This window comes from Lissotriton helveticus, chromosome 6 (assembly GCF_964261635.1).
Source record: "Lissotriton helveticus chromosome 6, aLisHel1.1, whole genome shotgun sequence".
Taxonomy (NCBI): domain Eukaryota; kingdom Metazoa; phylum Chordata; class Amphibia; order Caudata; family Salamandridae; genus Lissotriton; species Lissotriton helveticus.
Window position 1 is genome coordinate 859,976,697 of NC_136067.1, and position 23,615 is coordinate 860,000,311.

Genomic DNA, 23,615 nt, shown 5'->3' on the forward strand with positions numbered 1-23,615 from the left:
CTGTCAATTCGCATGCAACAAAACTCTGGCTTTCTGCTATAATACCAAGAAGACCTATCAAATTCATGAATTCATTAACTGCAATACAAAATTTGTTGTTTATTGCATCATATGCCAATGCAAACAGATTTAAATAGGGAGTACTATTCGTCCTCTTAAATAACGAATACAAGAACATATCAGGGCCATCCGTAACAACACTTCCAATTATCCGTTAGCAGCTCATTACAACACAGAACACAGATCATCTGAATTAATTAATATTAAGTTTCATGGGATTGCTACTCTCAAACATGACTCTCGCGGTGGCAATAAGATAGCTGCCCTTAGAAAATTGGAAACACAATGGCTCATTAAATTGAGAGCAGTAGACCAGGGGTTAAATATAGACAGGGAAATGCATGTCTTTGTATACATTCCCAACGTACCCCTCCATCGTCAGATGTCACGAATACTGTTGTCTTTATTCTTGAGTTGTATTGTTAAACATCTTAAACAACCACTTTACTTTCTTATCATCAGATGTTATGAGTACTGTTTCCTTGTTTTTCCTGTTAGATTATATTTGGTTAGGCTGGTCCAGGTGGAACTGATATTAATCCTTAATCTAATGCCTTCTGTCCTTACACTGACCTTTCGTGTTGTGATATTGTGTTTGTAGGTTTGACATCTAAAAAGAACCAATGTCCTTTTAACTTATGTTGTTGATGATTGAATTTTCTCCAATATTATATATTTATGTGATAAGATAATAATGTACGTATAATGTTTCTTATCAATTCTGCTGAATTATATTCATATGTATGATATATATAACGATGTACATTTGACTATGCACTTATCATTTATGCCTTTTCACTGGGGTCTAGCTATACTTCACTTTACTATAATTTTGTTTTTCTCTTTTCTATCTACATGGCCTTACTATTGAGCGTTCTCATAAACCGAAATTCTCTGTTGTTTACTATAGGCCAACAAAGCTTAGCCATCCTACACGGTATCTACTCTGATACCCATGTCTTTACTAATAACTCGATACGGTCCGGTTTGGGTAACGATTTTTGGCAGTGCACTTAACCTTATTATATGATTGGTGCCACCTCTATTAATTGTCTTATTCTTATCATCAGCGTACAGGTGGTGTGCTCTATACAATTAAAAATATGTATATCTACTTTATTTAGTTATTCCAATATGGCGGATACATTCTCATTGTCGTTTTTTTAATTTTACTACCATTACGATACTTCTAGTCCTATTTCCATTTTTGTTGTTTCCGGGCTGGCTCCCAACAATCTTCGGCGCCCGCTCTCTCTTCCGTATATATTAGCTTGCTTTACGGGCGATGGCCGCTTGCAGGGTACCAGTATCAGGTGGTGCTTGACTCTTCCTTTTCGGTAAGCGGGCTTCTGTACGGTTTAGTGGTTATTTATGAAATGGAGTATGTTTATTGCTTAGACTCGACATTACATTTAGACGTGTCTGCCCTTTTTTTGTTTTTCTTCACAGCCTCACATATCATTGAGGTGACTCTATAGGTAAGCTTGTTTTCCGAGGTTGCGTCTTTATTTGTTGGGAATAGTTTACTCATGGCTTTCAGTTTATTTGTTGCTGCGGTACGCTGGTACAATTTTTCATCTCTATATGACATTGTGACTCAGGATTGGGCCGTCAAAAAGAGTTTTAAATGTATTGACTTGTGCCTATGCAGTATGCTATTTCATTTTGCAATATATGTAAAGACCTTGTTTAGACAATTTTTTGGCTTGTCATCTTAGGTAGTTATCAGCACTATGCAATTCATTGATACTTGTTGACTGTGATTCTGAGACTTGGAATAGTTACCTAGTGACCTAGACCCACTGTTAATAATGCATTATGTTGAAGTCGCTTTTCCACCTTGTTACTTGTGATTGTTCTGTAATCTCATTATCGTCATTTTGTCTTTCCATACAGGAATATTATTATGCTCTTTTTATAGTTTCTTTATTCGAATGATGAAAATATTTAACTTATGCTGGTGAGTTTTTTGCTTGCGTAACTGGCCTCTCACCCCCTAATACTAGGATGTTCACGCTATGGACCCATCCATAGCATATTATTCTTAAAAATATATTTTTTTAATAGATTCTTGAGGTGTTATTAAATTGGAAATAATTACATGGCGATATCATATCCTCGTCAAGATTAAACTGTGGAGTGGACTTATTCTTGCTACCCCCCTTTTTTAATGACTACTGTTTGATTTAATCTGATTTTCATTTTAGGTAACTGGTTACATTGCCATTATCTCTGGTCAGACTCTACTGTGATTAAGATTTTAGCAAACTATTAATCGATGATCTGGGGAAATATACCCCAGTACATGCAACTTTATAGTTTTTCTTTACATAAATTCATATTTTGTCTTACAGATTCCGTTTTGATTACTTCAGCTCTTCAACTATTTTGGTTTTTCCATTACGTATGACTCATATGGATACTTTTGAATTTTGTTATTTATTTGGGTGAGATTTCTTATGCCAATATTTGAGGCCTCTTATCATATTATTATCTAATTCCTTTGGGGTCTTCACCCCATTGAATTAAATATTTCAAGCACTACTCTCTGTTCAAAACATATATTTTGTTTTATAGAGTTGATAGTGACTGCCTACCTTAACATCCACCCAGCTATCTTACTACGTTTGACTCATTCGGACATTCTGGATCTTGGGTCATTTACTCTGGTGAGACTTTTTATGGTTAACACATTATATTATGACCCAGGTTTTGTTTCACGATCCTTGAATTGGATTATTCAACTTAATCCAATTTGGTCAGATATACACACTTGACTCCTATTTTCTTTCTATTCCTGTTGATCTACTATATGTGCATAACCACCATCCAATTCCTTGACACTATTATGTTTATTGTGGCTTATTATTATCTGGTATAGTTATATATTGTATTTTCCTTTTTCTCCCATTTGACTTAGGAGCCTCATGATCATAGCTACACTTGTATGATTTGATGATACGTGCGCCGCATATTCCAGCCTTATTAGGTTTTCTCCTTTCTATACACATGATGCTTCTCTCTGGTGGATGTTGCTATGTTGCACTTATTATACTCTTATTTTATTTTAGTCTTCACTCCTGGTGTTTCATATTCTTATAATTTTGCGCCAGCACATTAGTGTTTCACTTAGCAGCCGTTTTTCTCTTCCTCTCCATTTCTCTCTATTTCTCCCCATTCTCTATTTAGACAACATTTTTTTAGTTTCTCTCTTCTATATTTGGCACGGTTATTATGCTTCTTGGTTACCTATGTTTTATCTATCACTATTATAATATTTATATTAATGTATGTTTAGGCCCGCTTAATGTTATTTTTTCTTTAAAAATTCTACTTTTATAGTATTATAATGTTGTATACACATTTTCTTACTATGTCTTTGCAGTCTTGAAAAAGTCCCAGTACTTATTCAGAGTACGGACGAAACACGTGTCGGCTGTCGTTTTATCAATTGGAAAATAACTTTTATGGATCAATAAAGAAAAAGATGACATAACTATGAACTTTATCCACTGATTTGTTCTGTCCTACACCACAAGCTGCAGATTGTATTTGGATTCAATACTGTTATGACTATTAATCATTTTAGTCTTAAATGTACTTGCACCTGAGGATTGTGCTCTCCTTGACCTTTCTCGTCTGAATATACATTTGTCAATCCTTTTGGTTTGACAATTTTGACCCTTCCTGGTAGTGGGGGATATTGGTCTATGCAGCACTCCGTCTTTGATATTTAGAAAGATTGTAATGACTTCTCCAGCACTGTTTCTCAGTATATTGTTATTAGTGTATGTGCGGTCTCTTCCAAATCTTTGGAAACACCACTACCGTTTCTTGTATGTAACATACATAAAGAAATAAATGAATACAAGCATTGACTTGATAGAAAAACCAGGATGCCATTGAAGGAGACTGGCCCCATATGTTCTAGATCTGCTCTAGAACCTCAAGTTGATGGTACTTTTTCTATGCACGGAAGCGTGCAGGGGAGAGTAATCGTTAACAAGGACAATCATTCCAATCACAGTTCTCTAGACCCATAAAGACCACAGACTACTAAATCAGGTTAGTTGGTTTATTACCAAACCGGAAATAACTGACCATACAGACACCTCAAGATGAGGGTGTAGAAATACATTGGGACCAACATAAAGCCAAATCAGCTAATAAGGTTCAGGCGGTGCAAAATGCACAAAACAATTAATTCAAGAATTAGGATGCAAAAAATCAGAAAACATGAATCCAAGCTCCCATTCATCGAGGGTTAATGAAAGTAACGCATTAATCTGTCCCTACACTAGCGGTAACATGAAATCCCTACTTAAGCATTCTTCGGGCAGGGTAGATTATGGTGTTAGCGTGTGGAGTCTTCCTTAGAAGTCTCTCCACTTCAATGGGTCAAGGAGCATGAAGCTACTGAGACAGAGCTCGTTCTAAGATGCTCTCTCTGTAAAGGCAGAGAAGAAGCTCTCTCCTCTAATTGCAATGTTTCTATATCACAGGTGTCTTCCCAGGATTCTTTTAGGTTCACGCCACCCGTTCAGGCCACATTCTCATAGGTAGTTTTCCACAGGACGGCGACACTCCTGAACAGTAACAAAATGACCTTGATTCCCAGGCCTTCTCCAGTGAGAAAATACAACAGTTCTTCTTTTCAACATTAACTCCCAATGAATCCTCTTCTCTCCTAGCCTTACTCCTAAACCAAAGGTATTATTCTAACTAACAAGGTCGCTTCTTCCACTCGCAACACAAACATGAGAAAGAGCAGAATCCATCATCCACATGAAATTCAAACTATTAATTCTAATGCGAGAGCTTCCAGGGAAAATACTTTTCAGGCCTACAAGATTCAGCTAACATAAGAGAAATTGAACTTGAACTTTACAAAATTACATAAGAATTAAGGCACATTCAGTTAATATTCCTATCTACGTATAAAATGACAAGATTAATAAACACATTCGATAATAAATGGTTGTCAGTTACACAACACGAGGGTTTCAGTTAATGTTTTCTGCTGGTTACATTTGATTCACATATTCTACATATTGGCATAAACACATCACATTTATGTTATTACTTTACAAGATTCTAACACTTAGGTTAACATGATAAAAGATTATGGGGCAGATGTATCAACCGTTTTGTGACTCGCAAAGGCCGAAATTCGCAGAATTTCGACCTTTGCGACTCGCAAATGGTCATTTTGCATTATTTTTAATTTATCAAAAATTTGCAAATTAAGAAATCGCAAAGATTTGCGATTCCTTAATTTGCCATAGCATTTAAGGAATCGCAAATTTTGCGATTCCTTAAATGCTATGTATGAAGCATTTTTCCTTAGCGAATTTTGGTTAAGGAATCACAAATTACCACCAACTTGTAGTTGATGGTAATTTGCGAAGTCCTCAACAAATGCACAATTTTGCATTTTTTAAGGTGGCATGTGACGCGCACACATGCCCATGGGGCATGTATGTGCCCCATATGCACACATATGTACATTTCAGGGGTGCAGCAGGGTGTCTTGAAGACACCCCTGCACCCTTGAAATAATTCTCAAATTGTGATTAGCAAATTGCGAATTCGCAATTTGAGAATTAGTTCAAAATCATTCCTATGGGCCTCCGGGCCCATAGGAATGCATGGGAAATTATTCCTTATTTGCGAATTCGCAAAATGCGAATTCGCATATAAGGAAGTGTAAGGAATCGCAAAAAAATATCGATTTTTTTCATACATTCCATTTTGCGATTTCTAAATAGCAATTCCTTAAAAATCGCTATTTAGGAATCACAAAATTGAATCTTGATACATCTGCCCCTATATGCGGATGCTTTCTACATGTCTGAATATAATGCACCCCAAACAAATGAAAATGGATTTTGCATTACATCAGTCCCCGGTTCTGATGAATTGTGTCATCACAAAACTCTAATTCCCTGTAGAGTAGACCGATCTGAACTGATGTCGTAGCTAGTCTCCTCTGCCTGAATTCCTTCAATCACTTAAGATTCTCATAATGACTGTCCTGCAGTCTTTCCATTCTCCTTTCTCTCTCTCTGATGGAATTCTCCAATTGCCTCGACTTGTGCCATCTGTGCGCTCTTATCTTACCCAAACAATTACTATCGCCTTCAAGATATATCCTATCCAAGGAATCCCTTTCTGAGATTTGCAAACCAACTTCCAACCTTTCCAAATCCTTTCCCAATCTTATCCCAAATCCCGTCAGTTGCCAATTCATGTATCTCATGATGTATCTCAGTGATGTTACTTATATATTTCCTCCGATCCTTACAGTTATCTGGTATGTAAGTACAGCAATATTGGACCTTCAGCATTTTACAGACTCCACCCTCTTTTGCAAGTAACACATCTAAAGCAATACAGTTCTGTATTACCATAGCCCTTATCGAAACCATCTCTCCATCTACGAGTAACAGCAAAGGAGCTGTATTAACCGACAACTTATCCACAATAGTTGACAACCTTCTAATCTTGATGTCATTCAATACCACTCCCAAACTAGGTATCATCGCTCCGAATATATCTCCCACAATTTCACCAGCCCTTGCTCCACGTTTCTCTCTATGGGCTGACTTTCCTTCCAAACTCTCCAAACCTTCCACATGGTAAATCTTTGGAAACATAAGAGCCACATAACAAGTACCATACCATTTGTTCCCACACCCAAAGTACACTCTTTGCACCATTTGAACAGCTTCCTGCATGAATTTCTTCAAAGAAGCATCAATCAGAATTGTATGTTCGCATGCACTCTGTCCCACAAAAATGTTGTCATAACATATTTGTACTTGTCGAATGCAAAACTTGCCTCATTGTTCCCAATCTAGAGCTATAGGACCATAACTTCCCTTAGCCTTGATAGCTATTTCTTTCTTGGTCCACTCAAAGGTTTCCTCACTACTATTAAACTTAACTGTTAAACCTCTACATCTATCTTCTATGGCTAACACCCATCACAACGCATGTGTTACATCGCATGCGTTTACGTCGCAAGGTTTACAACGCAATCAACGTTACGACGCTGCCCATTACTAAGCAGCCCCTTACATCGCACAGGCTTTTAGAATGCATGCTTTTAAAATGCATGTGCTGTAATGGGCGGCCTCCGGGACGGACGTGTGACCGGAACCGGGAGTCAGTAACCACGACGAGAGAGAGGTAAGGGAGATTGCAAGGGGGATTGTGCTTAGGGTTTAGTGCTGTGTAGGATAATGTTTTAGGCTTTAGGGCTTAGGGTTTAGTGTTGTGTAGGGAATGTTTTAGGCTTTAGGGCTTAGGATTGTGCAGGGTACTGTTTTAGGGTTTAGTGTTGTGTAGGGTACTGTTTTAGTCGTAAGGCAGGGTAGTGATTAAGGGTTTAGGTTTTAGGCTTCAGGGTACTGTATTTTTTTGGAGCGTGTGTTTTTCGGGTTAAGGGTTGGGTCAGGGGGCCATAGTGTAAGGTACTAATTAAGGATTCAGGAGTTCGGGTATAGAGGGACGGGCGTAGGGGGTGTGCTTGTGCTGGGGGTAGTGTGTGTTATTTCTGAGAAACAAAATGCGATATTAAAGCATGCGGGGTGTTTGTGTGCATAGTGATTGTGTTTTGTATGCATTTCAATGGTGGAGCAAAGTAATGGGTTGCGTTATGACAGAGTACGTTGTGAATGTGTGAGCGATGTAAAGACGGTGATGTGAATATTTGCGATGAAAACATTTGCGATGTAGCATCATACATCCATCTTCTACTTGATCTACAATTTTCTTTCTATTTCTGTTTATGTGCAAGTTAAATTGTGTCTATGCGCATAGGCGGTACCTAGTGTGACTGTGGGTACAAAATACTTTCCCATTTTCTCTTCTTGCTTGTAATAATCATATTTGTTTAAATGTTTGTAGACTGCAACTTCTGAAAGTACCAAATCATAATTTGAGAAGTAGTACTCGTAGTGACCCTTTCCATAAAACATACTAAGAAGCAGACTGCAGCTAATACCATACTTCCAGGGCGGGTGATGATACCTTACACCCTCCTCGACCGAAGCAGGCAATTGCATACACACATAGTAGCTTCTCCCATCCATAGTTTCCACATACTCATACAACTGTTTCGCATAAGCTTTCAGCGTGTAATCGCCTTTAGAAAAGTCTATATGCAGCAAGCGACTAGTTTGCTCCATTAAGCCTCTATCAGATCCTAATGTACCATCTTTTGAGGCAGAAGTGGTAGGTTTAGATGTCACATGCACCCTCGCTCCCTGTACCTCAGCTCTTTGTGCACTTAGAACAGGCTCAGTAATGACTACAGCTATCACTATGATTACTCCTACAAAAAGTGTACCAACTATACATTTGTGCCTACGATTCGAATTTCCAGACTCCATTTTCAAGGTGGTTTGGATTGTAGCTGTAAGAGGATCAAAAAAGAGTCTCTTTCCTTCGTCTCTTAATTCTGTACAACGAAGGCTTTGAAGATATTTCTTTAAGATCTTGGCAAGTTCTTTTAAATGTCTTTGGCACAGTATTTACACAGCTTGGAAGACTTCCTTAGACTTCTTTCTTCTTCTAAAGGAAAGATCTCTATGCTTATTCTTCTTCCACTCATTACTAAGTTATCTTCTTTCAAGCAAATTTTTATTTACAGTTCAAAGTTCAATTTTTGGCCCTTATGAGATCAGGGCCAATCAGATTGATAACTCACTGTAACAGTTCAGCCCGGAAAGCGGCAATCTACTCAGGATGTGGTTGGTTTCCAAAACTCGGGAATTCAATGTCTTCCAAAATCAGAGTCCATAACCCATTCAACCTTGGTGGATGAGGAACAGTCACTGACAAGATTGCATTAGCCTCTATTCCAGGAACTCGCAGCAGGATCTCAACAATCGGTATCAAAGTCTCAGACCTCCCTCTCCCCGACATTTGTAGCTAGATAAGTCCTCTCGGGAGAGGATTATCTCTGACACAGCACTCTTGCTCTCCTTGATCTCCTCACACTCTCTTGAGCTTGTTCAGACTCATTCTGCTCAGATTCAGATGATTCACTTATTGGTACAAGGTCTTTCTCAGATGCAAGTCTCAAGTTTCATCTTTTTTGTTTCACAAGCCATGATTCATTTTCGACCTCTTTCTACCTTGACTGTACATGACCAATCGCCACACCAGTCTCTTTTCCTAAGTCAGACTCTATACCACTTGCAATATTTCTGTCTCCTTCAGAGTCTATACCTGAGCTTTGTGTAGTTTGACCCTCCTCAGCTCGTCCTGGTGGGTATCCAGCCCTTTCAAGAACCCCCACAGCTTGGCTTACCCTCTCCGGTGATGAAGGAATGAATTGAATGAATGACTTTGTATTTATATAGTGCATGGCTACCCTGAGGCCTCCCAGCTCTGAAGACAGGTGCAGACGGAGAAAGAAGCAGAGAGTTAGAGGGAGTCCTTGAAGAGGCAGGTTTTCAGGAGCTTTCGGAACACCAACAGGTTAGGCTTCTTCCACAGATTAGGTTGAAGGGTGTTCTAGAAGTTGGTGGGATTGAAAGAGAAGGAGCGCTTGCCCCATCTAGTTCTTTGTATTCTCTGTGGGGTGGCAAGAAAAGAGAAACTGGAGCAGAGATCTCTGGGAGGATGGTAGGGGAAGATGAGGGATTGGATAGTGGCCGGGCCATTTCTCCAAAAGGCCTTGTGAGCCAAGCACAAGGCCTTAAACTGCATCCCTGACTTGATAGGGAGCCAATGGAGGCTCCTTATGCTGGTTTCGCAGATTGCCTTTGAGGAATCTAAAGGAACAAGCGAGCAGCACAGTTCTGGATCGTCTAGAGCTTGTGAATGGTGAATGGTGAATTGAGGGGCTCCCAAGTAGATGGCATTACCATAGTCCAAGCGAGAGAGAATGAGAGCTTGGGCCATGATCCTTTTCGCCTGGAAGGGAAGAAGGGAGAGGATATTACGCAACATCCTCATCAAGCCATAGCAAGTATCTGAGAGCTTAGTGGCCTGATGGTTGAATTTAAGAGAGAAGTCAAGCCACATACCAAGGCTCTTAATATGGGCTTTTGGATCTGGTACAAGGCCAAGGCAGTCAGACCAGAGGAGAGGAGGGTTGAAGGAGGGTGAGTTGCCATGAAGCATGAGCTCAGTTTTATCCCAATTGAGCTTAAGGCATGAGAGTTCCATCCACTTGGCCACCGCCTCTAGGCAAGGACATAGGGTGCTAGATGACCTCTCGGGGTGGTTTAGGGCCACCACGAGCTGCGTGTCATCTGCATGGGTGATGATCTTTATGCCGAATGGATGGGCAATCTCCGCCAAGGGTCTCATATAGATTTTAAATAGCGTGGGGCTCAGGGAGGAGCCCTGAGGTACCCCACAGCTAAGAGGCAACCGATTGGAAACAACATTTCCTTCAAACACCTGGAAGAAACGGTCACTGAGAAAAGAATGGAACCAGGTTAATGATATTGCGACAAAAGCTGGAATTGCTTTTGAGAGAGCAGCTGTTTCTTCTGTGGGGTTGTAGACTCATTGGGTGTGTGAGACATGTATCCAGTACGCCAAGCCTCCATATTTCACAGCAATATTCATCACCAATATCACCTGGTACAGTCCACACCTCTGTGAATCAAGACAGTTCTTCCTTATGTGCTATTGGACTAGCTCTAAGCTCCGGGGCTTAGGTCGTGACGGAGGTCTTTTGATGTCGGTGCAGTCGCAGCTTCAACCTGGTAAGACACAGAATGAATCATATCAGCCAATCCTTTGCAATAATCAAGGATCAAATCCTCTGTGATGTTTAATAGTGCTGTGAACGGCAATGCAGCTCTCTTCATGAGAATTTCATGTAGGGATAACCCAGTTCTTCTATCAGAAATGCTGCTTGAACTTATTAGAACCAAAGGCAATGCATCAGGCCATTTCAAGGTTGTCAAAGCAAACACTTTTGCCAGTCTCGCCTTTAACGTCCCATTAATCTGCTCCACAATGCCTGATGCCTCTGGCCTGCAGCTATAATGCAGTCTCTGATCCACATTTAAAGTAGTACACAACAGCTTCATGATCAAGCTGTGGAAATGCGTTCCTCTATCTGACTCTAATGTAGTTGGAAATCCGATGCGCGAGAGAAGCTTCCTCAACAATAACTTTGCTACTGTGAGGCTATGACACCTTCTAGTTAGATAAGCTTCCACCCACCATGAAACGATGCCCTCAACAACCAGAATGTATCACAATCCATTACACACAGGCATTTCCACAAAGTCCAATGGAATCCAATTGAAAGGATGCTTGACCTCCCAATGTGATTCAAGGCAACACCAGTTTTCTTTCCAACATTCATTTGTTGACATGTGACACACTGATGACACACTATGTCAGCAATCCCATAGAATCTTGGGTCAAACCAAGTTTGCTGAACAGGCTCACCATTTCATCTTTTCAAATATGAGCTGCTCCATGAATCTGTCTAGCCATTGGATCCAGAAAACAGTCCGGTAGCACTGCTCTACCATCAGTTGAAATCCAAATGTCATCTTCCCCCTCTTAACAACCTGCTCTAATCCAACTGGCTTGTTCCTGAACTGTTGCTTCCAATTGTAAATGCCTAACTTCATCCCAAGTATCTGCAATAGATAGCATGATGTTGAGATTGGTCTTCTCTGTGCTCTTGCCAACATATTCCCCATTAAAGATGCATGCATGTGTAGTACAAAGACGAGCAACTTCGTCTGCATATCGGTTTCCCACAGTGACAAAGTCGTCCCCCCTTCCATGAGCTGCACATTTCACTAATGCCTCTTCCTTGGGCAATTACAAGGCTTCCAACAATTGTCTCACATGTTCCCCGTTCCTTATAGGAGATCCTGATGACATTAAGAACCTTCTCTGCAACCCTAGTTGTCCGAAGTCATGAACTACACTGAAACTGAACTGGCTATCGGTATAGATGGTGACTCAGTTCTGCTCAGAGTCAAGGCATGCACTGGTTAATGAAGTTATCTTGGCTACTTGTGCGGAGTATACTCTCCTCAAACAAGCAGCTTCAACAAATCCGGAAATGGTACAGATTACCTTCAATGTCCCTTAAACATGAACCATCAACAAAAAGGACTTCATCGGGATCAGACAATGGTTCATCAACCATGTCAGGTCTCGGTTTGGTACAAAGCTCAGTATCATCCAGACAGTCATGGTCTTTACAATCTTCCCCATCACACTTGGACCAGGTAACAAGATAGCGGGATTTAACATAGAACATCGCTTTAAGGTCACATTCTCTGCTGCAAGCAAAATCTGCTCATACCTTGTGAACCTGTTATTAGTCAAATGCTGCGTTTTGGTTCTCATCATCAAAAGTTCGACTGAGTGTGGAACGTATACAATAAGTGGATGGCCCATCACAATACTTTTGCACCTTTCAATGCTGACACCTGTTCCAGAAACGGATTTGAGACATCCGCGCAATGCCGAAGCTATAGGATCTAATGTAGCTGGAAAATAGTCCACTGGTCTACGGATACCACTAGGTGCCTGGGTGAGAACAAAAAGAGCACAACCTTCCCTCTTGTAACAGAACTGCAAAAAGGCATTCCTAAAGCCGGAGCACTCTCTCCGTTCCAAGAAGTCAATTAAGCAATTGTTATCCCAGGGTACCGGATGGCTCACATCTTTGTGGGACAACATCTGTACAGGCTTCGTCATCAAGGAGAAATTCGGGATCCATTGTCACCAATAGCCAACCATTCCCAAAAACTTCCTGACCTCTTTCTGTGTAGTAGGCAGATTCATTTTCATGATCGCCTCCACTCGCTCTGATGAAACCTTGCTCTTGCCTTTTTCAATACGATGACCCACAGTATTGAAGTTTGTTCCTCTTCAACTTGTGTCCATTGCCAGCCAAGTGATTGAGTAAGGCAATAGTATCATCCCAGCAAGCCTCTCGTGTCTCAGATGCAATTAAGAGGTCATTGATGTACTGGACTAGCACTGAATTTTGAGTCAAAATTAAGCTCTTGAGGTTCTTCTTCAAAAATTAATTAAAGATAGATGAACTGTCAATATACCCTTCAGAGATACTACACCTCGTTAAGACACGATTCTCCAGACGCAAAGCAAATAAAAATTGACTTTCCTTGTGCAATGGGATGGAGAAGAATGCTTGACAGAGGTCAATTACAGTGAACCACACAGGTTTGCAAGTAATCTGAAACAGAATCACAGATGGATTTGGTACCGCAGGACAACATGGAATCACAATGACATTGATTTTCCTAAGATCCTGAACTAAGCAATACTGCCCGCTTGACTTCTGCAACCCCATGATGGGCAAATTGCACAAACTCCCTATGATCTGCCTCAATATGCCCTGCACAATCATGGACTCAATCACAGGTGTAATTCCTGCCTCCGTTTCCGGGGTCAAGTTGTACTGGGGTGTTCTTGGAAATTCTGCATTAGGCTTGATTTGTATGCAGACTGGCTCAACTCCTTACATCATTTCTATCTCTTACCCTGTGAAGTTTCACACCACTGGAGAGACAGTGTCTCTCACGTCCAGCGGCATGTCTTCCACTGTCATTAAAGGAAACATGTCTATGCAATGGTTCTGATTGGCTAGCTTAAAAGCGATGTCATCATCATTAGTCTGCAACTTAATTCCCTTTGGTGTACAATAAATGGTATAATTCAATTTGCACAAAAGATCACGCCCTAATAAGCAGATTGGACTAGAATCACACCACCAACTGGTGATGATCCTGGAACGTTCCGATCTTCACCGGCACGTCCGTCAATGGGTTTGTCATTCTTTTGTTGGCAACTCCTGTGACTTGGATTGACCTTGCCGAGAGGGTTAGGTTTGGGACCACTGCAGATCTCACAGTAGAATGGGTAGCACCAGTATCGATCAAGAATGTAATGGGATGACCACCTATATCTGCCTCCAGATATGGTCTACTCTGGTTTACCTCTAAGACTGCTACAAGAATGCAGTCTTCCTCCCCCCTCAGGCAACATCATTGGGAAGGTGTTACATCCTGGTAAGGAATTCCAAGAGACTTGGATAGGTTACAGATGATAAGTTTATTCTTGTTAGATGGTTAGATAGGTTTTCCAGTATATAAGTAATCAAAGCCCCACCAGGAGCATCCTCTATGCTGCTCAGCCCAGGATCCAACTGACAGTCCTCTCAAAGCATACCAAACATTCCAATGACATCACATTCACACTAACAATCCACTCACACTGGCTGAACAGCAGAGGCAGAGAAACAGGGAAGATGTAAGGTAAAAACCTTAGATATAACACACCTTCCCTCTTTATAAAATGAACAAAGAGAAAGCAAATGTAAATAGCAACATTGCAATACCATCACAGTATAATCAATAACAATTTCAGTAGAAAGATTGCAAATGCACATAGGTATGAAAAACAAACTAAAAATAAGCAAGGTGAAATGTGACGTAAAAAAATAAGCAATGAAGGAAAACATGTAATAAAGTATAAAGTGAGAACAGTATGACAAATAATACAGTATGAAAGTAATACAAAAATTGAACAGACACACATCTCCTTCCATAGCAGAGAAAATTGAAGTAAGAAGTTTCAAAAGGAAGGAAAAAGTAAAAGAACGGAAAGCAAACTGAGAAAATTACATAAGCAAGAAGTAATAATACCATGAAAACTAACAAGAAGTAGAGCACAAGTGTGACCACCACAACTACACCAACTGGCCAGGCTAGTGAGAAGTATGGAACCACTGAACACATCAACAGGAAGAAGGAAAGAAAGAAAGAAATGAAAGTAAAGAAAACAGGTGACATACACCTATCACATCAACCAAAAAAGGAAGACATGTATAAAAGGTCTGCAATCTGCGTAAACTATACCACACCGAAGATAAAAGTACAGTCACACCTAAAATTAGACCACAAGTGAAAATTGCAGGGAAAGTGCGGTCTGGGAAACTGAACTAGACAGCAAAGAAAATTCAGTAACACCTTAAAATTAGACCACATAAGTAAACCCGCGTACAAAATAATAATTAAACAGTAAATATCAAGTACTCATGTCAGGAATCAGTGGAACAAAAAATGCTCCTGGAAAATGCGATCTGGGTAAACTGAACTACACATCAAAGAAGTTCATTCACGCCTCAAGTTAGACCACATACGAAACTGCAGGAAAATACGATCTGGGTAAACTGAACTACACTGCAAAGAAATTCAGTCACGCCTCAAGTTAGACCATGTATGAAAACCTGCGCACTAAATGGAAAAATGCACTCTAAATATCATCATGAAAACATCAGAGGTACAAGAAAAAATTGTTCCAGGAAAAGTGCGATCTGCGTGAACTGAACTAAAAAGCAAAGAAAATCCAGTCACATCTCAAGTTAGACCACATACAAAACCTGCGCACAAAATAATAAGGGCACTGTAAAAAAATCATGTAAGGAACCGAGTAAAAGGAGAAATACTCCACATCAAAATACAGACAACAAAACATAAGAAAACCTGCATGGCAAGCAAAAAATACATAACTAATGCAGTTGCATGTAAAGAAATATGAGTAAAGGTACATCCAAAATAAACTAAAACAGATAAAATAAGTAAACAATAGGCATGGTGATATAGCAAAAATCAGTAGGTATACAGGCAATATGGCAGTAAAATAAATAACACAGTAATAGTTACATAAATAAATGAGAAAGTTGAGGTAAGTTTCAAAAACAATGAATTAAAACAAACAAAGTAGTCACCGTGGTCATTAGGAAGCTGGATGAACCAAATAATCAGTCCATGGATAAGAAGCAGGACCAAATGATTTATTCAAAGAAACGTGGTCGGAAGTGGTAGCCTGCACATGAAATAGCAAGAAGAACTCTGGATTACTTAATGCAAAATGAAGACCACGATGCAGAAAGAAGAGAAAACAGCAAAGCGTCTCTAGTTCGAGGGCAAGAGGAATGTAGACAATGTAAACAAATGCCCCCTGAGATACCTCCAAAAACCAAGCTGAAGGTCGTAGGTTTTTTTTTTTAAGAAGGTGTGCGCGTCACAGCGCAGGAGATACTCACAAACTTAGAGTAAAGCTGCTGGTTATGTTCACTTCTTAAGCTACCGAAAATGGACTGAAGAGTGACATTTTGTAAAATTTAAAAAAAAATGTAGGCTTGTAGGAGTAGAAGTAGTGAACTCCAAAGACTGTCTGCCACAACAGAAAACACTCATACCAATTGAGGTTAAAAGGTTGGGAGGCTTAGTCCGATCATGGAGTTGCTGGTTACTTGAAGAAGAGCGCGTTGAATTGTGGCGTTGCTGGTACTTGAAGAAGAGTGTGCTGATCACATTCAAAGCACGTAGTTGGCAAAGTGGAGACTGTGCATAACTACTGCGCACATGCCAAACACAAGATGGAGTCACGTAGAGCACGCAATGCCGGGTGGCTGCAGGCACGTCTTGGCAGTACATCATGGAAGCAGCAGGGCGCTGCGCGATGAGAGGACAGAGCTCGCGCTGCCACCAACGGACTTTGTAAGTGGAAAACGGTTTAATCAAATCTTATGGTGCAGCTAAGAAATGAAAAGGCAAAGCTTACAGTAACACAGCCATCAAAATTGCGTTCTCAGCGATGTTGCACAAAATAAAACATGAAAGTTGCTGAAATGCTGTAAAAACGCACCAGTATTTACTGCATATACTGTTAAAGATTTGATTCCTGACCAGTAGAGATTGTAATTAGAAGCAGTAAGAATACGCCTTATTAGAGGTAGCAGGGACTATGTGTCAGCTGAAGGCATTAGAGCTGACATAGGCAGTAAAACACAAGCCCAGTAAATGGCAGTATATGTTAAAGGTAGTAAGAGTCAGGTATGAGGAAACAGCAGTAGGTTGTAGAAATCAGGAAACCAATGCTCTGTCAATGGCATCAGGAATCAGATAGAAAGAAGCAGGTAGCAGGAAGCATAAATCCTGTTTGAAGCAGGCAGTAGGACTTAGGCAGGAAGAAGCAGGTTACAGGAAATCTACGCCTTGTCCATGGGCTGTCCGGTGAAATATGGACACTGGTGGGGCGGGAGGGCGTAAAATCCTTAAGTAGGTTCTTTTGAGTATAATCATGAATAAAAGTACCTTTAAGAAGCTTGAAGAAGGGGAGGAGCTACGCTACGAATCAATATGGCCGCATAAGCTCCCGCTCCGTCGACCTCTGTCAACAGCTCGATTATCCTGTCTTTCATCCTGTCTGTACACCTGATTTTCTTGTCTATGAAGGTCTACTGCTTCCAGAGGTGCAATCCCGAGATTTCTACTTTATCGGCTGACGAAGATACGCCGTGTTTCTATTCTCGGCCTAACATCGTGTTGAAGCCGGGGCCTCGATTTCTAGACTACCCGAGTCGGAGTTGAAAAACATCGGCCGTGAGACCTGGACGGAGCCCGGTCTCCCGAAGAGTGCCTGAATTGTTGATTTTTCTGACGATCCTTTGAACGATCCACACCCGGGACACGCCAGCGTGCCAAGCCGGCTGCTGTGGTGGAGGCCCGGCGCCCGGAGCCCTTTCTGCCCCGTGGGGGTCGACGGGCTGGGTCCTCCCTGACGGCGAAGGTGTGTTCTATAAGACGAGGAGCGCCCATTATTTGTGATCAGATTTACGTGGCCTGTGACTCCGGAGCAGCCGGCCTCCGGGGTCCGAACCCGGCTCTGTCACCTACCGAGAGGAGATGGAGCGGACGGAGGGCACGCCATCACTACGGGCCGTTGTGGCCGCCATTGGGGCGCTCCATTCGCACACAGTCGCTGTGTTCCGGACACTGATGGTGAAAGTGGACGGTATCCTGGAACCTGAGGACGACACCTCGTTTGGTCTCCAGCTGGAGATGGTACCAGCGATGCATGGCATCTCAGAGGTCGGGGTCCCTGTGCATCGCCCGGACTTTATGATTCTCGACGGTCCCCTATTGCCGGCTAGCCAGCCCGTGCTTCTCACTAGTGTCTTTTGCCTGACCCTGCTGCCACCCATCACTTCTATGGACAAACTTCCATGTGGCCACGAGTTACTTGCTGATGGTTTCGGATGCTCGCTGTTCTTGGACATCTTTCCTAGTTCGAGCCATGTACTTTTATCCTGTTTTCGATCCTCTTATGCTGCAAAGAACTTTTATGGACGCTTTGCCTTTTCCATCAAAATGGCGGCTCGAGTGGCAGAGACTCTTAGGACGGACCGTACTGGCCAGGGCTGAACTTTATCGCTGGGTTCCGATATAATAGCTTTTCTTAATGCCGGGGTTGTGCCTATATTGTGATGGGAATTGGGTGGCTGTTATTTATCCTACCGTGACTGGTTTGTATAATTGCTGAATATTGGTTTTATTGTGTCTCCGGGTGGTTGCTGTTGGCGGTGGGCATGGGAGTCCGGGAGTGTGTCTGCTTTCTCCTCCTCCGCTTTCTCTTTTCTTTCCCTCTCCTTTGGGGCAGTTCCTGGGCGACAGGCACGCTGTTAGTGGGGTAGGCCGTAGCCATTACAGTGGTGTAGTGTGGCGGGTGTGGGGGGGTTTGTTATTTTAGTTTGTTTTGTTCTATGGTCCCTTTCTTCCTTTTCCGTCTGTCTCTGGGAGGGTTCTTTAACTCTTTAGTAGGGTTGGCTGTCTTTCTTTCCCTTTTTCCTTTTCTTATAAGGCTTCTACACTCAACTATGCCTTTAGGTTACTGGGGGGCGAGTTTTCAGAATGGTGCTCTGCTTTATTGCTTGCTGTCGTATTGTTTTTGCTCTAGGTCCGCCTCGGCGACTGTATTGTTTTGACAACTGTGTGGTTCATCAACTGATTCTGTTTGCTCTGCGGGGTACGTCCCCCCCTTACCTCTTCTTATTTTATTATGTGGTGTGACGCCATTGCTCCTGCAGCCGTTCCTACTCTACATAACTTTAAAAAAACGAAAACCTCATATATCCTTATGCTTAGCAGTGCGCACTCACACATGACGTATCTATGACATTGCTTTTTTCGGTCGTGTTCTTGTTTCTACATCCGGATTCATTTGATACGCTTGCGGCCGGCCCCTGTGGTTGTGGGCCTGCGCATGTAATACTTTGCAAGTTTCAATAAAGGTTTTAAAAAAAAAAAAAAAAGAAGCTTGAAGAAAGTCCTCACGTGTAGTTTTAATTCCACCTCGTCGCCAAATTTATGTTACATCTTGGTAAGGAATTCCAGAAGACTTGGATAGGTTACAGATGATAAGTTTATTCTTCTTAAATGGTTAGATAGGTTTTCCAGTATATAAGTAATCAAAGCCTCACCAGGAGCATCCTCTCTGCTGCTCAGCCCAGGATCCAACTGACAGTCCACTCACAGCATACTAAACATTCCAATGACATCACATTCACACTAACATTCCACTCACACTGGCTGAACAGCAGAGGCAGAGAAACAGGGATGATGTAAGGTAAAAACCTTGGATATAACAGAAGGGTCTTGATCAAATCCATCTAGTCCTTCCATGAAGTGAATCTGATGGTATTTTCCATTATTCTGTGAGATGCTTGGAGATTTTAGCACTTGCACTAGCTGATTTTGATTCCGCCCGTTATAGGATTTTGGCCTTGTCACAGTATTTACTGCATCTGGCACTTGCACGAGCTCTCCCTATTGCACCTGATGCACTGGATTCAAGCGACACTCACTCTTTCAATGCCCGATCTTCTGACAATAATGACAAGCGGTTGTCTTTTTCAACATGGCAACACCTATTCCTCGTTGGGAAGGGTATTGATCAAATCCATCTAGTCCTTCCATAAAGTGAATCTGATGGAATTTTCCATTATTCTGTGAGATTCTCTGAGATTGTAGCACTTGCACTAGCTGATTTTGATTCCGCCTGTTATAGGATTTTGGCCTTGTCACAGTATTTACCGCATCTGGCACTTGAACGAGGTCTCCCTATTGCACCTGATACGCTGGATTCAGGCGACACTCACTCTTTCAATGCCCGATCTTCTGACAATAATGACAAGCGGTTGTCTTTTTCAACATGGCAACATCTATTCCTGTTTTAGGATCTATAAGGACGACTTTCTCTCTTCCCTGTCCAGCTGCTACCGGAGTGTTCTGAACACCTCCTTGGGCATTTCCCTGGTTTCGACCTACTGTTCCTCCATTTGCCTGCACCTGATCTATCCTTTGTGTGTTACGCATTTGAACTAGCATTAACTTGTCCTTTATCCTCCTATGTTTGGAATACACTTCATCACTGCAATACCTGGCATAACACAGAATTTTGTCCACAGACTTATTCTGCCAGCAGATCAAATATTGCTTGATCATGAGGCTAATCTTTGGTCTCAATCCTGTTACAAATTTTGAGACAAATTGGCCCATGTCTTTGGGATCAAGTGTATCTAACCCATTGTATTGCTAGAAGGCTTGCGGAGCCTCTCGTGCGAGGCTTAACTTAATTGATGTCTTATGGGCTATTTTGGACGGCAACCATGTGATCACGTGATCATACTTTTTCATGACCACGGGTGAAGGAACGTGAGTTACAGGATCCCTCTCTAGTTCAGCAGCAGGCCAATCAATAGCAATTTTACATGAAGAGCATAGATCACTAGGAACCACGATTTAAAACAGTATATTCAGGTCAATCCACAACACATTCGAGATTTTAACAAAGCAATCAACTTGCTTGTACTGTTCAGCAGGCATCTCCCTCAACCTAGGAATTCATTTGTGAATGCAACTAGATCAACTCTACTCCAAGGGACATGCACATATCGTTCACTAGGCACTTCACATAGTGGATACACCTCAACTCCCAGTGTTTCCCTTCTTGGAGGTGGTGTTTCCCCTGTGACTCTCCTAACACTTTTCTTCTTGGACCTCCTTTCGTCCCACTTATCAAGCATACCCCAAGCCTGTATCTCTACAGTCAGTTCCGGGATCTGTGTTTTCAATCCTGTCGCTCTCTTTTCCTCTAGCTCCTGGTCACTGTAGTCAAACCTATGATTTCCCTGCAGCATTTTTGTTCGAGACAGGTATGCATCATATCTATGAGCCAATTCTGACAACTTCTCATGAACTCCTCTCGCCTTGCCGGCGACCTCCTTTTGCTACAAATAACAGTTCATCTGGCTCATAGGTGTCTACTCTTTCAAAAGGCAAATTCCGACTGATTATTTAGTCTACCGCAGCCTTCAACCTGACCACGTCCAATAATTTCACCTTTACTGCATCCTTGATTGTTCCCTGACTGATACTGTTCTGTCCTCCCTTACTGTTATTATGATATCTCAGCCAAGTCTCTAAATCTGTAGCATCTAGTACATGTTGGTATCCAGTGGTTCCCTGATTCGCACTTACTTCTGATGTCCCACCTACTGGTCCTCTCACTGGAGTTTCCCAAATCCTTAAGTCTGAGCTCGTGTTCAACATGGGTATAGGTCGTATAGTATTGGAAACAATGTGCATTCCCGAAGGATCAGCAGTAGCTGGTAAAGGGGTATTAGATTCTACAGGCACTAGGGATGGACCATTAGTACCCCCTGATCCTCCCAGTCCAACTCCCTCTGCCAGTACTAGGTGCCAATTACTAAAGGTTTCCAATGAGCTTGGGTCATACATAGAGTCAATAGGACCAATGGTGACCAGTACTGTAAGAGCTTCCTGTAGCTCTAAAGCAGCATTGAACCACTTGATTCCGCACCTCCAAGGGTGGACAATCCTGTTCCCCCCTACTCCTACGGAAATCCTTGCAACAACTCCTGCACCATGACCTATCTGAGATGCTGACACACTCTCCATGTTCCCTGTATTCACCCACTCTCACCTTACCTCCTCTGAGTGTAAATTGTAAGGTGGAGGACGCTCCGATTACAACCTAGCCTACAAGGTGTCATCCATATCACTCCCATCGTTTCCGTTTTCCCCTCTGTTCCTATTCTGAGAATCTCCGTCTCTCCCCAGAATTGGATACAACCTTTCTCCTTCAATGGTGTCTACTCTCCATCTCTTAAGTTGTGCATCCCATCATGCGTCCCGACATGCCCTTAAAGCTTTCTTCATCTTTCCTTGGTATCTTTCCCTATTCTTTGCATGTGCTGCCCACATCCATGCGTCATGCGCCTCAAACTGTGTTGGTCTAGGCAAAGGTCGCAGCACAAACATCACTCCTCTCAAATGGTGCATCACTTCCAATCGAAATGAACCATAGCGTGGAAATGCCAATTCCCCCTCTTTCTCGATGATTTTGTGCCAATTTTGAAGGCAAATTATAGTATGTAATCCTACTTTTTTTGCCATATAATGTGCTGGACTTTCCTGGGGTGGCGCTTCTTTGTCCACTCGAGTAACAATTACCTGATCACCCCTCAACAAATCCCACAATACCCCAAAACATTGCATGATTCAATCACAAGTTATTACCAATTTTCGACTGACAACCTTTTCTTAATCACAACTTCCTGATGACTACCAACCAATCCCAGCACGGGGTTACACCAGCCGAACTAATGCAGCGCAACACACTCTTTACTCCTTGTAGTGTCTCACCCTCCTTCACAATTTCTTCATACACATTCGCTCACATAATCACCTTAAACTCCGTAATTGTCTGCCATTTAAAAGATCAATAGAATGCAGTCATCCAAGAACATTCACTACTCTCGACCTGTGCTGGTAACCCAAACCAGTCTATTTCACCTCTGTACACAACATTTACCAAATGATTCCCATACCTCCCCTTCACACAAAGATCCCTGTCATAGGTGGAACTCTCGATGACGTCTCACAACAACTCCTCAAATCTTTGGTCAGACAATCACAATAACGCAATGTCTTATACACCATTTAATATATCCCGGGATCTTAGGCCACTTTGGGACCTAAAGCCCTAATCTCAATCCTTGGACCACGTCTGTCCCGAAACCACACTTCGCCAGACATTGCACAATCACTTCATTCCGCAATCTGTCATACAACAAATCCCAATTGATACTCACTACTCTGTTCTCTGCTGTTCTTCCCACACCATCAAGCGCCGTAAGTCTCCACCAAATTCCGTCGCTCTCCATTCTCAATCATTGGGCTCTATTTTTGGGGTTCTCGGTCTCTTTTCCAGAATTTTCTAGATTATCCCCTCTCTTCATGTGAGAACTACCCTACACTGCTACCAACTGAAGGAGCCTGGCCCAATATATTCTAGATCTGCTCTAGAACCTCAAGTCGATAGCACTTTTCCTCAGCATGAAAGCGTGGAGGGGAGAGAAATCATTAACAATGACAATAAATCCAATCACAGTTCTCTAGACCCATACCAACCACAGACTACTAAATACGGTTAGTTGGTTTATTACAAAGCCAGAAATAACTGAACATACAGACATCTCAAGACAAGGGTGTGGAAAAACATTGGGACCAACATAAAGCCAAATCCGCAAGTAAGCTTGGGGTGGTGCAACATGTACAAAACAATTAAATTCAAGAATTAGAATGCAGAAAATCAGAAAACATGAGTCCAAGTTCCCCTGCTTGAAAGTAAAGCATTAATCTGTCCCTACATTA